The sequence below is a fragment of the Falco cherrug genome, chromosome 1 (genome assembly GCF_023634085.1).
Source record: "Falco cherrug isolate bFalChe1 chromosome 1, bFalChe1.pri, whole genome shotgun sequence".
NCBI lineage: Eukaryota > Metazoa > Chordata > Aves > Falconiformes > Falconidae > Falco > Falco cherrug.
Window position 1 is genome coordinate 49,612,118 of NC_073697.1, and position 17,412 is coordinate 49,629,529.

Genomic DNA, 17,412 nt, shown 5'->3' on the forward strand with positions numbered 1-17,412 from the left:
CACCTCATCCAGTAGCCCAGTCTCTCCTCCTCAGCTCCTCTCACTTCATTGGCTCTCAGCCCCTTAACAGAACCAGCCACAGCTGCACCTTATCTACATTGGCCAACCCACCACCCCTGAAGCCAGCCCACAGCTGTATATTATCGATGATAATTAACCCAGCTTCATTCCACTACAACTCTGTACAAATTTTGGCAGACTGAAAATTAAGTTTGCCTATTTGGTGCATCAGGCAAACTCAGTTTAGTATGCAGACATGTATCATTTTAGCTCCACTGAAATCAGACTTGCTAATTTATACTCACACAGGAGAAAGTTTCAGGAAATGTTGATGACAATGAAAGCCAGCTTATTTTCAGTATTTGCATAGTGTTTGGAAAGTTGTATGCTCACTAAATTCCTTTTAATGTGATTTCCTTTTAAAGACGTGAGAAATAAAATCAGTCTTGGAAAACTGCTGTCTTCTTATCCCTACGTGATCAAACATGCTGGTGACAATAGCCCCCATGTGTCCCCAGGATACAGAAGGGAGACAAGCAGTGCCCCATGTTAAAGAGTTGAGAAGATAAAACAGGAACACAGATATGTTTCACCCAGAATCACACAGAGGGTCAGCAGCAAAAATGGAGTCTGAAGTCAGTCTCTTAGCTGCCAGCTCAATACCTTAGGTCAAGGTCCTTCTGAGTCAGTAATGACTTAAAATATTGCCAAGCTGAAGAAATATCTCACAAATATTACAGGGGTGCTACCCCAAGAGGCTTTCTGAGGCCATGGTGGAAGACCTGTGCTGAAGCAGGATAGAGTTATAGAGTAAGACGGATGGATACACATACTGTGGTGCTCCAAAATGGCCGTCCCTTTCCTGCAGTAATGGTCAGCTCTAGGCTTTTCAGTTGTTCTGCTGTCCTGACACTGCACTTGAGAAAGTGTATAGATATACTCAGTATCGTCTAATGAGAACTATAGAGGGACCAAGTAGATTCACTTGGAACACTTGGGATGCCACTGATGGTTGTTGCAATGGAGTGTATCATTCACATTGTGGGCAGAGACTGAGGATCACAGGGGGAGACCTGTTCTGCTTCCTCCCATTTTCATAGGAACTGCATGTGTAAAACTGTAACCAGGGTGGAAGCCTCAGACGTTAAAGTTCTCTGATGTGCACACATTCTGAGACATTAAAAATAGCTCTTAATGATTAAACACATAGATAGCTTTCTATCACTTCAGTGTGTTTTTAGTCAACACACAGATTTAGATGGGTTGTTCACTTCTCAAATTTCTCCACTAATGTTATCCCCAAACACTTCGTTCTCACTCAGCCAACACTACCACTGACAGCAGTGCCAGGTAGGGCTGCAGGGCAAGGACCAATAGCTAAGATCTTAGTACAAGACAAATTCATTAGACAAACTAAATAATTTAGGCACATTTGAAAAACAAATGAATGTAGAGGTGTTCCCTTATGATTATTGCTCCCATAGATTTTTCTTTCAGAGGAAAAACATAAATTAATAAAGGCCAGAATATCTTTAATGGCAATATTAACAGTTGCCCTGTGGCTATTAAGCCATGCACTCATTGTAAACTATATTGATTTTTCCATTGGATAAAATTCTCTGGTTAAATTGCTATTTGCAGCTATAATCCAGACTGGCTATGTTGGTCATTATCATTATAAAATGTGGTCAGAAAGTTTTCCATTGAAGCTCCAACCACATGTTTTCAGAAAGACCCCTTAAAACATCAGGGAGAGCCAGATGCAATCTACAAGTGCAATTGTCACTGCTCTTGTGAAGGTGATGGTGCTATTGATTAATGGAATGGGTTACAGGCTTTTTATAAGATTATACACATACTGTGAATCATCCTACATGTATTCACAACAAAACTAATGGCCTAACTTTTCAAAGCTTATTGTGCCTCTGGATGCCACCATTACCACCGATTTCTGTAGAAAGACTCTAAAAGGTACTTTAGAGACTGTTTACTGAGAACATTTCAAACCTTCACAGTTTAGGATACCTTTATGATGGGCAGGGCAGATGAATTTAAGGGATTTTCAGAGCACTGAGAGACCATTTCAGAGGTTGGTAGCAGCTACCAAATTTCTATCAAAGATCAGTATGAACGAAACTTGTAGATATTTGTGGCCTTCAGTCAGTGGGTTTCCTCTATGTTTCATTAACAAGGAATAATCTTGCCCTAGCAAGACTTGACCAGAAATGATTTTTTGCCACATCACATGACCATGCTCACTTTCCAGCTAGATAAGTCTGGCTTGTTGTGCAGTGAATCTTATTTCAAAGCTCTCTGCACATCTGTTCAGCTAAGGGGTATAACCACAGCCTGGGAATCTCAGCATTTCCCTGGTCATCCTGAGGCTTCCGTCTCCTTTGCAAGATAAGGAACATGATTGTAGCATTCCTATAAAAGAGACTCTTCCCTGACCATCAGATGAAATATTCTATCTTGGAACTACTTTCTTTGCCTCATACACTGTGAGAATCTACTGCATTTGCAAATTAAATGCTTGACCCAGTGAACATTCACATGAGTAGTTTCACAGAGTTCAGCCAAAATCCTTTTACATGTTCATAAAGGGTTTGACCTTCTGTAAGAGGAGAGCTTCAGTCTTGGCAGTCTGTTGCTTTATTTAGGAGGAAATGGTCAGTTAAGACTGATGTTTGCTCTGCCTATCTATGGCCTTGATTTCTCTTGAAAGAGTTATATGAAGGAACATATATTTCTAGAAATCTAAAGGTCATGTATGTATGGCTAGAAAACTGTTCATAGGACATGAGAAAATGAAAGAGAAACAGAAAAATGTGGATGCAAAAAGTCCATATTTGTTCCATAACCAGCCAATACTTCCGATGTTGTACAGGAGCAAGTTTTCTTATGCTATTTTGAGTTAAAACATTATGATTTATAATGATTGCTCTGAAGTGAGCCTAAAATATTGGGTTGAACACCTTTGCATTTTATGTGTCACCATCTGCTACCAACCATCAAGAATCTGACACACAGTTTGCATTTCACTCATCCTGTTTCAAAAACAGACGAAGTCATGTCTAAAGCTTTCTCCCAGTTTGATATTCTCAGAGTGTGTGAGGCCTTCAGACCCTTTTCTTCATTGCTGAAGCAGGAAACAAATCAAAGTCCAGAGCCAGAAAGAATCTGGCCCTAACTGGACTCTGTGCATGTGCAATAAGCTGTTTCCTGAAACAGTATTTTTCCTGTGAGTATTTCACTGCATACCTAACGTTACAACACAGTGGAAGTACATGGTACCCTTTGGGCACAGGGTAGTGCCCTGTGGGACCCAAGACACATCTCACAAAGCAGTGATTTATTCTCTTGCACAGAAACACCAGAAGATGCTAAAGGTACCATTAATTGTATTACACTAAAGTAAAGCCTAGAGCTTTCAGCAGCCATGCAGTAACGGAGGTGGCATGTTCTGTTTGTAAGTTATGTTTTCATACAAATCACATGAAGGAAGGCAGAATGCATCATCAAGTCTTCAGAGAAATTCAGACCCTTCACTAGGAATATGGAGCTCATTTTCTGTTGATCTCTGAGACTCAGTACTGCTTTTCTTCCGCCTCTTTTTTGGTCTTTGCAGGGCTGAGAACCTTCAGGACAGGACTGAGCATTTCAGCTTTTCTGGGGGCAAGCTCCCAGCAGTTTCTATCTCAAGCCACTTCTCAGCTTTCAAGAATATAGCCTAGTATTGCCTAAATTCCAGTTATTCCTGCTTAGAAGCAAAGCAACGTTGGGTGGCTTGGCTTGGGGCCAGGGCACAGAATGAAACAGCAACTAGTGTCTCTACACAAGCTATTCTCTGAAACCATGCTCCAAAGACCCATGCACACAAGACAACCATGAAGACCAAGCATAGTGGCAGAAGAATCCTTCCTTGTGGCTCCAGTCCCTGCTTTCTTATTGCCTTCTTGGATCATTCAGTCATGCAATCAGATTTTTAATAGTATTTAAGTATCTCCCATTTGAGATACAGTCATAGAATGGTTTGGTTTGGAAGGGACCTTCAAGATCACCTAGTTCCAACCTCCCTGCCATGGGCAAGGACACCTTTCGCTAGACCAAGTTGCTCAAAGCTCTGTCCAACTTGGCCTTGAACACTTCCAGGGATGGGGCATCCACAGCTTCTCTGGGCAAACTCTTCCAGTGCCTCACCACTCCCACAGTGAAGAATGTCTTCCTTATAGCTAACCTAAGTCTACCTTTTTCAGTTTAAAGCCGTTCCCCCTTGTCCTATCACTACATGCCCTTGTAAACAGTCTTTCTCCAGCTTTCTTATAGGCCCCCTTTAGGTTCCTTAATCCAAGAGTTGTTGGGAAGGTATATACATGATATTTTGGGAGGCACGCAAATTCTACAGTAATTGAAGTCCTACATGTACTGAAGAGGAAGAGGTACAATGACTTTTAATGCTCTTACAGATCTTGCCTACCAGGACAATAAATAAGAATTAATATATAAAGGAAGTCAATAAGAGCTGTTTAAGAGTTTGCTGAACAGAGATGTCTTTTTCGATAAATTCTTCATGTCAAATGCTGACAAGCTTAAAAAAGGAGAGTCATGTAATTGTGATAACCTGTTCAGGTTACACTGCCCTCAGGGAAACTGCTACTAATGACTGAATTAATTAACAAGAAATTATTTTATGTGCTACAGAATTTAAACTAGCTCCCTTCCCCAATTTCCCTGTCTTCTTATTTTTACACCAGTGTGAACAAAGAAGCCTTTTGCCAATGCTTTTTTAACCTGTTACTCTTGCTAAGCATTTACATGTAACACCATGGAATGCAGGGTTGTGTGCATTACAGCTGGGAGCAATGTCTCCTTGTATCAGGGGCTCTGCAATCATTGTGTAGAAAAGTGTAAAACAAGTACCTTCAGAATCCATGATAGCAGTTTTAGGCATTATAACCACTTCTTTCTAAGCTTGTCTACAAGATTTGTGCTGTGGCACTGTGGAAACAGATAGGAGATAAATTCAGTAATGCAACTTCCCATTTAACTTCATACTTTTAGAACACTTTGGAAATGTGATCACTGGTGCATAATTTATATCAGGATTTTTTTTTGGTTTTTCCCTTAAGTATCTTCTGGGTACACCTCTTGAGCAGATGAATGTCATGGGGGGCAAGTTTTTCCTGTAATCCTTATTCCATTGGGATTATATGATTATCTTTTCATGCTAAAATTGTTTTATCTTCACAACTATTTATGGGTGTGTGCTGCTATTACCTAAACTATAAAAATGGACTGTGCAAAAGTACTAGCTCATTTATGTGTAAGATATTGCTGTTTTGTTGGAAAGGGCTTGAGTTGAATAAGCATCCCTGTTTTTAACCGGATTATGTGACAGATGAGGTAGATATAGATAAGGTCTCACAATGCATCTTCAGTCTTTCTTTAACAAACAGAAAGACAGCTCCTTTTCAGCTCACAATTGCAGGCATATTTTGTTCTATTTGAAAGAATGCAAGAAATATTTTCTTGATTTTTATCTGCTTTTAATTAAGCTTCTTCAACAAAGAAAGCATTTGTTACATTTTTCAAGCAAAACAATAAAAAAAAATGCTCTTCATTCAGATACAGACTTGCCTCCAGTGGGAACAGCTAAAATAATGTGCTTTTTAGTCATCTGCCTCTGATTATGGTAACACTAAGTGTGTTTGCAGTTACGAGATTTTGCATAAAAGAAATTATTAAGTTTTGTTTGCCAATTCTATAGTTCAGGTGATATATTTTAGCTTTCTTCCTCAAAGCTATGTCGTGACATCACAGTATTGCCTCTGTGTTTGTATACAGAGGGATATGTGTAGATATACACCTATGCAGTCACCATGGCTCTGAATTTATTATCTGGCCCACATATGAGGACAAATCCCTAACGTTAACCCTACTTGCTACCACCTCACCTGTCCGAAGGCTGATTTGGATCTGAGGAACATTAATTGCACATTTGCTTTTCAACCATCGCAGCTTTTTCTGCAGTTCCCGGCTCAGAGGTATGCATGCTCCTGTTGTGGACTCAGGGCTACCAATCTCATCAATCAATTCTATGTCTTTGTAACATAGGAAAATATCAACATCCCTCATAGGAAAATGCCAAAAATGCCACAATAGCTATTAGAAAGCAGAAAACAGAGAAAATCTTAAAGTAAAACCTTGCACACACCCCACCCCACCCTGAAATCAATAGTGAGCTAGAATTTCAGCCAAAGTTTCTATAGTTGCATTTCTTTTGGAAGCAGGACATTGGATTAAAGTATATTTACAGAATTTATACTTTAGTAAGATATTTTCCCCTTCCTGCCTATGAATGCAGGTGTTTCTATTACTAGAAGGTTAATGGTACAAGTTCATAAATTGCTACACAGGTGAATTCTGTGAGAACACTCAAAACCTGAGATCTACTATCTTGAGAGAATTTAGTGTTCTGGTATTGAAAGAATACTTCTGGGAAAGATAAAATCTCGTACATAAAATTCCTTCTTCAGTCTTTCAGATGGGTTGGATTGTGTTTTCAAATCCAGAATTTTTTGGGGTTTGGTAGGCTTGGGTGTTTATCTGCCTAGACTGAGTATATCACTTTCATGGAAAAAAATATATTTTGGTTGAAGAAGAAGCATTCCACTTCTGGATTAATGTGTAAAAACATGCTTTTTAAAGCTGCAGGAGTTTTGTAACTTTAACATTATTTGTGTATTGTTGTTTATATGTACAGTTTATACATATTATTCTAATGTAAAAAAAACCCGCTTTTAAAAGGTAGAGTATCTTAGGTCTTAATGTATTTAGTCTAGAATGAACGATGTGTTGTTACAATGCAAATCTGAATTTTAAATTGTGAATTTTAAACAGCTACAAAAATCTGGGTGGACTCTGAGGCACCAGCTTTGCAACCAAATGATGACACTGTGCATCAGCTGAACCCTTGTAAAAATGCGTGTACACACATTAAGCAAGTGCAAGACAAAGGACATTGTCATCTATCTGTTTTCAGTGGTTTAAAAAATTATTGCTCTCCACTGCTAATTTCTACCCTTCAGCTGGAAATTACTATCCCTTAACTGTGATCTGGTATTTCAATGCAAAGTAAAACTAGTTAGCTTATACCATAAAATTTGGTTTATTTGAATTTAAATATTCTACTAGAAGAAGACTGTTTTTTCTGGTATTGATTTAATGAGAGCAGTTTAAGGCCAAGGCTAAAAAGGAGACTAAATTATTGTAGAGTAATTCCCCCTAGGCTTTTGAACACACTGTGATCTGGACTAAAACTCACTTATTCTGGGCTAGAGCATTTATACATGCACACCAGAGAGCTTTCCTGGGACAATCTATTCCACTCGAGTTACTCCAGTTAATTACTTTGTACTGATGAGTCTTGAAAGTCAGTTCTGCCTTTAGCATTGAAACATTCTCAGAAACACTATGAATTTTCCTGAAACAACTTTACCATGAAACAGCACATTAGAAGAAACAGTCGGGATAGTGAAGAACTACTTTGTGTTTTGAAAACCTTCCTTCTCTTGGCTGTTGGCATAATATGTACAGTGCCAGACTGTCCCACAGCCAACCCCAGAAATATGCTGATTTGCAGCAGAGAAGGATTTGATCCCATGTTTGCCATTACAGATGTTTGTCCAAAAAAGGCCCCCATGCTGCTCACAGTGACGTACGTGCTTCTTACCCATAAGCAATGCTATTGAACTCATGGGATCTTGCCTGAGTAAAATGCATATGTAATTTTGCTGATCTGGGGCCAAAGCATGCAAATGCTAATTGAGCATTGCCCTGTACACAATTTACAGTTTGTAGATGCAAAGGGATGTATGTTCTGGTGTCTTACTGGACCATATGCTGCATCCCTCTCTGATGCTTCTCCCATATTGCTGGGGAGTCTCGTTAAATTAATTTTGGGCAGCAGCAATATTAGCAAAACAACAGCTTGATCCAATATGAGTGTGTTTCTTTGCTCATACGGCTTCTGGCTGTGAGCCTCAAGAGTTAATCTAAATTGGCAAAAACGAGTATGTCCCACTAAAGGCAGCTCATGGCATTAAACAATTATGCAAGAATTTTTCCTTGGGATGATGACATTGCTCTTAATATTTGACCTTCCCAGTTTCAACTGCTCAATACCTCTTACTGTATGCAGAAATTGCCAAAATCCCACCTAATGAGCTGAAAAATGATGCATGACAGGTCTGATGGCTAGCTGCAGCTAGAAGAGGAAAGACTGCTACAGAACAAAAATTCCCAATCTCGCTCTTATTTCTTTATTTTTTTTCCCAGTTATATGGAGTGTTTAAATACAATTTGAAGGCACAGATAATTAAACATTTCATTCAAAGCAAACTGAAGACAGGCAAAGTTTTGTTGTTTTTAATGTCTTTTTGGCTCAAATCTGCTGTATGTTCACAAAGTTATTGGGTACTCATAGGATTTCAGGTTTTTTCTTTCTGGGAAAGCTGTTTTGGTCTTATTCCAATGGGTACTGTTTCATTTCCCTTTATTCCCGGGAGATTTACACCCAGTTAACTCTTTTGACTTCAAGGAGAGTGAATGGTTCCTGAATCAAAACTGGAGTAAGACTATTCTTTAGAATAAAAGGCTCATGAGTGCAGCCCAGTGTGCCATTGAGTCAACGTATAAGAATCACAGTGTGTTTCTAAACAATGTCATTGGCTCTTTCATATCCTGCATTATTTACGTTTCAACTTAAAAAGGAATGACTAAAATGGCTATATTTACTCTAGAGGTGGAAAACAGTTTTCAGCGGCTCCAGTCCTGTTTCAGTCAGACAAAACTCATGCCCTACCTTTGATAGGAAAGAGTAGAGGTAAATAAGCGTAGCTTCAAATATTCATTGATTTTTCTATGCAGCCCCATAGCCTCATGTTGCAGAGACCTTGGCATCTCTCACTTCAAATAGCACCGTTCTGAAATAATATGTTGCCGAAGGAATGAAATTGAAGAGTCTTCTGAAGCTGTTTCTATAATGTACCCTCCTATTGTAACCAGTGATTTAGTGTAGGAACATGACTCTGCAAAGTTTCTGTGTCTGCTAAGGGACCTGGATAATCAGTGTCTGATTAGGTTTAGCAAATTAGCGGTATGCATGTAGACCTGGGAAAGAGACTTAGTTTCTCTATTCTTCATCATTTGTGTTCTAAAATGAGTTTAATATGACTTCCCCCCCACCCCCCCCCACCCGCCCTCTCCTCCCACTTTCCTACTTACTTGATATATGATATTTTGAGAAGTTTTTTTGTACATTGTCATGTTCTTATGGACACACACACACACACACAGATACTATAACTTCTACTGTCACTGTATGGTAAATTTTTATTAGCTTAATGGGATTTTTATAAAGGAATGAAAGTACTGTGTGTGTCTTTGAGGCAAGGGTAGACATATGATGTTTTATCCTACAACATCTGAAGTCAAAGACTTGGCCAAACAGGACCACAGAGTATGTCATCTTCAGCAGTCCAAGTACAGTGTGCTATCAAAAGGATCTATCTGTCCCCTTTCCTGTCAGGTCAGCAATTTTGAAGGGACCTAATTAAATTTCTGCATTATCTCTTTCAAAAGGAATTTCAAAATCTCTTTTCAAAAGGAGATTCCAGATGAATCAGGAAGAGTTGGTCTTGATCCTGACTTTTGAAACAGAAATATTTTCAAGTATGCAGAACAAAAATGTCCAGACTTACAAGACTGATGTTTTTTTAGTACTGTTAAGCTGCATCCAAATAGGCTTTGGATTCCTACACAAGAAATAAAATGTTTTAAAATGATATACTGGTTGAGTCAAATTTAGAGATGAGATTAAATCTCTTCATGACTTCGTGATCTTTTAGGTTTTCTTACAGAATGTATGATTGAGATTTAAAATCTCTGAACTGGCATGACATATGTAGGGAGGGGCTGAGAAGGTTTCAAAGTATTTTGAATAATATCTTTGATAATTTGAATAAATACATCTGAATTTAAATAGGCTACTTCAAGTTGCTGAAGTTAAAGATGAGAAAGGCTTAAAGTTCAAGCTCTGATATCCAGCTAAAGGCAAAACATGTTTAAATCCACATGCAAACCAATATTTAGACGTCTTTAAAACCTTATAGCTCAGTACACGTAAGTAAAAAGTCTGAGTTATTTATGGGCCAGTTTATGCTAGATGAGCATAGGATATGAGCCTCACACAAATTTTTTGGTAGATCTTTCAGTTTCTATAACTCTACTTTCACTGTAGGTAAATCATAAAATAGAGCCATTTGGAAAAACACCTGGGTATTTCATGTGGAGTTTTCAGAATGGAGCTGATGGCTGTACTAGCAAACAGTACAGAGAGCACCATGAAGTGTTGTTCCAATGCAGATGAAAAGGGCTCTAAAATCAGAGATGTATGTTGTGCAGTGTTCACGCACACATACACACACATGCACACACAAGTGCACATGTACAAGCTTACACTAAATTTTTACTGGTTTGGGAGGGAAATCTGCTTTCAAATTGATGGAGAGGTCATGCCTAATGAGAAACATTTATCACATGTACAGTTACAATTGCTTTATTCTTTTTGCTTTTCATTTGAAATTGTGTAAATCACAGGAAAATAAGTATCTCATATCCAGAATGCCCATCTCTTTGTTCTTTTTTATTTGATTGCAGTCAGATGAAAAGCACTGCTTTGAAATAGAGGCAATGGCCAGAGGCCCATTGATTGCCTGTAAACAGAAACAAAAAAGGGGCACTGGTAACATTTAGAATGGTTTATCAGTGATCAAAGCACAGGAGGTGCTGTCTAGACAGCCTAGGTGTGGACTAGCAAATGGCTTTCATTAAGGGTCCTCTACTCTGGTGCCATTGTTTCAGCTCTGCTCTTCTTCAGGCCAATCTGTGATTGATTTCCAGAGAGGTGCCCAAGTGCCTGTGGCAATGGGATAAAGCTTACAGGACTTTGCTTGTTCTGACAAGGCAGAGTAGCTGCCTATCACATTAGCGCAAAATGACACTTCCATTTTCTTCCACAGTGCTTTGAAACAAATACTTTCAGCTATAACAATTGCTCTTTGCAGCTTGAGCTCTGGAGTCAACTTCTTGTGTTCCAGACAGTAAAAGCTTGGGAAACAATTTCTGAAGTATCCTGTAGCTAAAAAGGATCATATTCTGACCTCTCTGACAGCACTGTATTTTCCTCTTCTTACATAGTCACAGCTTTTGCTTTATGGACATATTTTAAAGTTGCTGAAGATGTTTTTTAGGATTGGGGAGAACAGCTTCTTTTTTTCCTATACAAATCCCTGTACGCATCCCACATGTGCTGTGTCTGTCTCTAAGGATACTTGGCACTCATGAACTGGTGTACTAAATCATGGGACTCAAATTATTCAAATGGTTTTGCTATAACCCCTGATGTGAAAATGCCGGACTAAGTTAACTTAAAAAAAAGCCCTCACGTTCAGCTGGTGCAAATTACCAAATTACTGTAAACTACCAAATTACTAATGCACAAGAGCTGCAGATGTGGTCCATATTGTCTCAGCCTCTCCACTTTGTGCTTGCTTTGTTTCATAGGTGACCCAATTCCACTGCTTACCTGCAGCTGTCCCTAGATAAACCCACAGGGCAGAGATATGAGGCAATCCTGTCTGTGTTGATGTCTTCTATCTTATTTCCTCAGGGTCGTTTCTTTATCTTGCAGATCCCACAAGTTCCATTGAGGTTGTGGACCTCTTGATAGTGACTATAAGGCAAGTCTCAGAAAGTTCTTGTTACTGCTAATAAAAGAAATATACAGACATCTAAGGCAGAAATCCCCAGTGCTCCGTCCCCAGTGCTGAGATGTCAGAAGACCTTGTGACCTCTAACCCAGAAATGGTGGTCCAGTGTGCTTGGCTAGGGAACCTGGAGCAGGATCACCCCCTCCAAGGCCTTCACAGGCTCCTTAGGTTACTTGGAAGAAGTCAGAAAATACTGAGCTTTGGAAAGCCAAAATGCAGAGGCAGGCAGTGAAATTACTTGGGCAGCTGCTGAATGAATTAAACATCTTGTTTTGTTTCCTGTTTTATTCTTTTTTGGTGTTATGGAGCTATTAATGTGACTATTGCCATACAACAAAAGTCTTTGTGAGGCTACATGTACTACTGCTATTAAGATCACTATTAACACCCTCCAGACTAGTGATAATAGAAGGCATTTACTTTACAGATAAAATTTTGACCAGTGCTTTGGCTTCAAGTGCAAAAGCCATTCTCTCAGACTTCTTGAGGGGGATCCTGAAAAACAGACTGGTGGCAGCAGGAGTCAGAGAGGACCGTGAAGAGAAATGGACTGTAGCTTGAGTAAGATGCAAAAGGGCTTCAACAGCTCCATATTCTGGCTCAGCCAAGCCAAGAACTGTTTTCAGGATGGTGATTTTCCTAAGGGCTCTCTGTCTATGCAGTATTAAGGGAAGAGCGGGGCAGTGTTAAAGGCATCTGCACAGTCTGTGTGCCATGTGCGTGCCTGTCATGTAGCTCCTGAAGAGCTAAGCTATAAACCAAAAGACTCATACCATCAGCCCTGGGAACAGGGGATTTTAAGTCCCAGGCTCATAGCTAACCCAGGCTAGGTGTAGAGCCAGTGTCCACATGTCACCTCTCAGGACAGCAGACTGACCACAAGCTCAGGTGAGGCTGCACTTTCCTTGGACTCCAGAGGCTTTGAGGACTCATTGGATTCAGTAGATAAAGTCATATTATGTCATTCAAATCAGTGCAGTTCAATTAAAGGAAATCAACCAATGATTTTTTTTCCCCCTAAAATTTGACGTTATTTTTTAATTTGCATTTTTTATTACAAAAGGCAGAGGCAAAGTTGAAGAGGAAAATCTTTTGCAAATATCTGAGTTCTGCTCATCATTTTCACGATGGCTTGTGTTTGCTCACACCAAATGTGTGGGTCATTTGCACTTGGGATATAAATGTATACACCCAAACCCAGTGTTTACAAACCTCAAACTGCTGGGAAGTTTTGCACAGACTTATGTTACTGAAATTTCTTGATATATTATTGCTACTGTCTCTCTGGTAAATGTTTAATATTATGACTAGCATTGTTGAAGGCTGAGGGTAAATAAAAGGTTAAACCAAAAGTTTTGCAATCCTAACAAAATGGCTGAACTGAGAAGACTGTTAAAGTTTCTAACAATGCATTCCTCTCCTCACTCCCACTCATTCTGTTTTAACCCATTTGATTTCCAGTCCACTGCAGATATGGATTCACTTCTGGTTGAGAACTAATCAAAGAAGACTCTTTAGATGATGGTTGAAAAAGCAAGGGTTGAAGACTGTGGGGCATAGAAAAATTAGTAAAATGTTTATACAAGTCTGAGTCTGGGTCAATGATGCAGAGGAAGGAAAACTCATGCTGAAGCAAGTCTACACATCCTTTTCCTTAAATTTAGTGATCAGAAATGGTCATTTCTTTGGTCTGATTTATTGGTTTCCTCAGCACTTTGGTGATGAAGTGAGTGTAAGCTGAACTGGGAAACTCTTCAAATAATTTTGAGTAATTATCTGCTGTTTACTGGAAGATCTTTCCCAAATAAATTCGTCAGAATTCACACATTCACCTATTAGTTTTGCGCATCATTTCCTCACCATCATAAAAGAAATGGTGGTGATACCACAGAAGCAGTCAGTGAATTAATTTGTAACAGACTTTCACTGGCCCAGTGGAAAAGTGTAAAGATAGCTTTCTTAGAAAAGATCTTTCTAGCTTTCTTAGAAAATGTTTCTAACTTTCTTAAAAGTTATCTTTACACTCCAGTTTTTGAAAAAAAAATGTTGATGTAAATATCGCTTCTTACTGAGAGAAGACAAGTGCTTTTCCAAGGAATTATTCTTTTGAATCATAAAATTATGTGAATAGCAAAACTGTATGAATGCCCCCTAAAAAGGCACGTTTGTAACATTTTGGTTACAGTTACCGTTCCCTACCACCAGTGTTGTGCCTTCTCTAGATTTAGACTGAATGTTTCTAAGTGTTCCTGTGCTCAAGTCAACTTTGCCACAACTTAGACAGATCTCATGAAAGTCAAAGCTTCGTACTTACTACAATAGATTATGCCTGTCTATATGGACCTTTCCAAACATTTCAGATACAGCCTTTTAGCAAACACATCCTAATGAAATGCTGTAGCCCTTATCCAGTCAAATTCTCTGTGACAGCAGTTTGCCAGGCATTTGCTTGGAAATGTCCAACTATGTTTTGCAACAGCAGACTGCGTGCCTGCAACTGAGGTTTTGCCAGTGGTGTGAGTTCTGAGAGCAGAGCTCTTCATGCCATTGCCAAGAGCTGTCTTTCCATCATATCTGGTGCGGTTTTCCGCTGACTTTGGGCAGGTCTCTGACAGCATTCTATTAGCCTCTTCCTACTTCGATGAGCAGTGTGGTGGCTACTGCATTAACAGACCTGCCCTATTTCTGAGCTGTGTCTTATTTGGATCAATCTTTACCTCTTTCCTTCTCTCATTACCTCTTTTCCTTTGCTTCTTTTGACCAGAAAAAATATTGAGATACTCCATCACCCGCTCTGGATTACTCAAAATATACTCCCCCCCTTCCCTCTGTCTGACCTGTTCAGGCTGAACTGCCTCATATTGTGTGTAGCCCCTAAACAAATTTGAAACTTAAATAACCTTGATAAACCTCATACCTTGTTCTGGCATCTGGGTTTCTTGGGAGCCCTGTAATGAGATGTTCAGGGTCTCAGCTGCTGTGAGATTCTTTTTGCTGCCTGCATCTCTTGCATCTCTCCCAGTCAGCTGGGAAGGGATGATTTAATCGTTTAACAAATGCTAAGTGAACAGGTGTGTCATTTTCTCACTTCTGTGCTCACTTTTCAGTGCCACTATTCAAAGGGCAGTTCCTGGCCCCAAGATATTACTTACTTTTTAATACAAAGTAGCATTTCCAAATGTATGTTTTTCCTGGGTATGGCCTCTGCTTTCTGACTGTCTGGAATTTTTCTTTTAGAAAAACAATGTCACATTGAATCAGAAAGGTCTATTTGAAGTAATCTCCAGCCTCACCCAGTTCCTCTTTCTCTTGGCTTCTTTCTCAGAAAGTAAATCTTTCCTTCTTATATGAGATGTATTTCTTTATCTCTCTGTGGAGTGCAACTTTCCTTTATAGGTTTAACAAAACAATGTCAATCTCATTCTTTGCATTCCAGAACTTTGGATTAGTTGCTTTAACAGTGATTAATTGTGCTAAATTCTACCAAATATTGATCTTCATATAAAAAAGTCAAATGTTCTACAATGTGGACCAATGAAAAAGTTGTAATATCAGAAATCTTATTAAAAAACCCAACCTCAAATATAAATCTATGGCTATTAATGACAAAAATAATACACTATATATTTTAAAACACCAGTTATTCACTGCTTGTTGATATAATAAAGCTTTATTCCAACCACCTTTTCTGTAAAATAAGTGACAGCTATTGAGAAACAAAGTAGTCTTACTCTGATATAAGCCAGATCCTTCAGTGATGTAAATGGAGACAATTAACATTAGCTAGGGATCTGATTCTTTCTTATTAGTTAGGATTCATTTAAATTCACCTGGAAAATTCTTTAATAACCCTTTCTTCCTAACAAAGAAGCATGCAGTGGAATTCTAATGGCTACATTATGTTAACAAAACACAATGTGATTATAGTGATGATGGGAATTTGGCTGTACTGCTTGAATAACATCTGGTTTAAAATAAATATGCAAATTTCTTCATATATGTGTTAATCTGTCAAGTCCAAAGGATGCCAGAGTTTAGTGAGACCAAACACTAAGGAGTAATAATCAAATACAAGTGGTTGGCAGCAACTTAGGGTTACATCATATAGATTTAGTCATTCACATTCACCTTGTATGCTGTTGAAAAAGGCACTGTAGGCTATACGCTTTGCGCTGGCTGTATATACCAGCACATCACTAACAGAGACCTTGATGATCATTCTGATGTCATTTAAACCAGGTTAATCTTTGTGTAATGTAGTTGGTGAAAGTCAGTGCCATGTAATCAAAGCCAAGACAGCTATACTGATTAATCTTGTCTCGCATACAGAAGACTGATTGACTTCAATGATATTGATTCTATTAATCAAAGCAATGAGTCTGAAATCAACCTTCATATTATTAATTCCTTTGTTAGGGGAACCTTTATTATCATATGTCATTAGAGTCCCTTCCACTCTCAAAAAATTCCTGAAACATCAGTCATACTATTTTTATGTGGCTCTAAATCAGGGAAAAGTTCTTTTTTGCAAATTTGGAGGACTTATTCTACAGCTCCCCAAAATGCAGGCAAAAAAATTATGTTTTTTCTATTGATTTAACAAATCCATAGTGAAGTGTCTTCTCTCAAAATGCTGAGCTGCCAGTGGTGACTGCTATGACCATTGTTTGGCTTCTTTCTTGCCATTTATTTCATGATGGGCATATTACTTTATAGAGAGTTATACAGAGATTAGTTTACAGAGAGTGTTGGAAAATAACTTATTTTTAAAAAGCCCTTTCATGGGAAATCATAGAATCATAGAATGTTTTGGGTTGGAAGTGATCTTCAAGTTCCAACTCCCCTGCCATGGGCAGGGACACCTTCCATTAGACCAGGTTGCTCCAAGCCCCATCCACCTTGGCCTTAAACACTTCCAGGAAGGGCCATCCACAGCTTCTCGGGGTAGCCTGTTCCAGTGCCTCACCATGCTCAGATTGAAGAACATCTTCCCTGTATCTAATCTAAATCTACCCTCCTTTAGTGTAAAGCCATTCCCCCTTGTCCTGTCACTACATGCCCTTGTAAAAAGTCCCTCCTCAGCTTTTTGTAGGCCCCCTTTAGGTACTGGAAGGCTGCTGTGAGGTCTCCCTGGAGCCTTCTCTTCTCCAGAGAAGAAATTATGTTGGGGCTGCCAGAAAACAGTGTAGTATCCTTCTTGGCTTCCTCTCCACACTTGTAGTGGTCCAGCTGAATGTCCTGGGAAACTGATCACTGTTGCTGTGAATCGTGCTCAGTGAGATCTGCCAGGTGAACCTCTCTGACCTCTGACAGGGTTGGTACTGAAGTCCTGGTTCATCATGCTGACTAGATTCTGGGAAGGTAATCAGAGATCAGCAAGTCAGTGACCTTTGGGTGACAGATGTCCCACAATACAACAAAAAGTGGACAAGAGGCATGTATATAATGATGGGCCTTTGTCAGCCCTGAAGTAGGTGGGCCACTTCCCACTTTCATTCTGGAAACTCTTGCTTACTATGAACCTGCAGATGATATCCTTGGTTTGTGTCATTCCCAGTAACAGTCAAAACCCAAAACTATA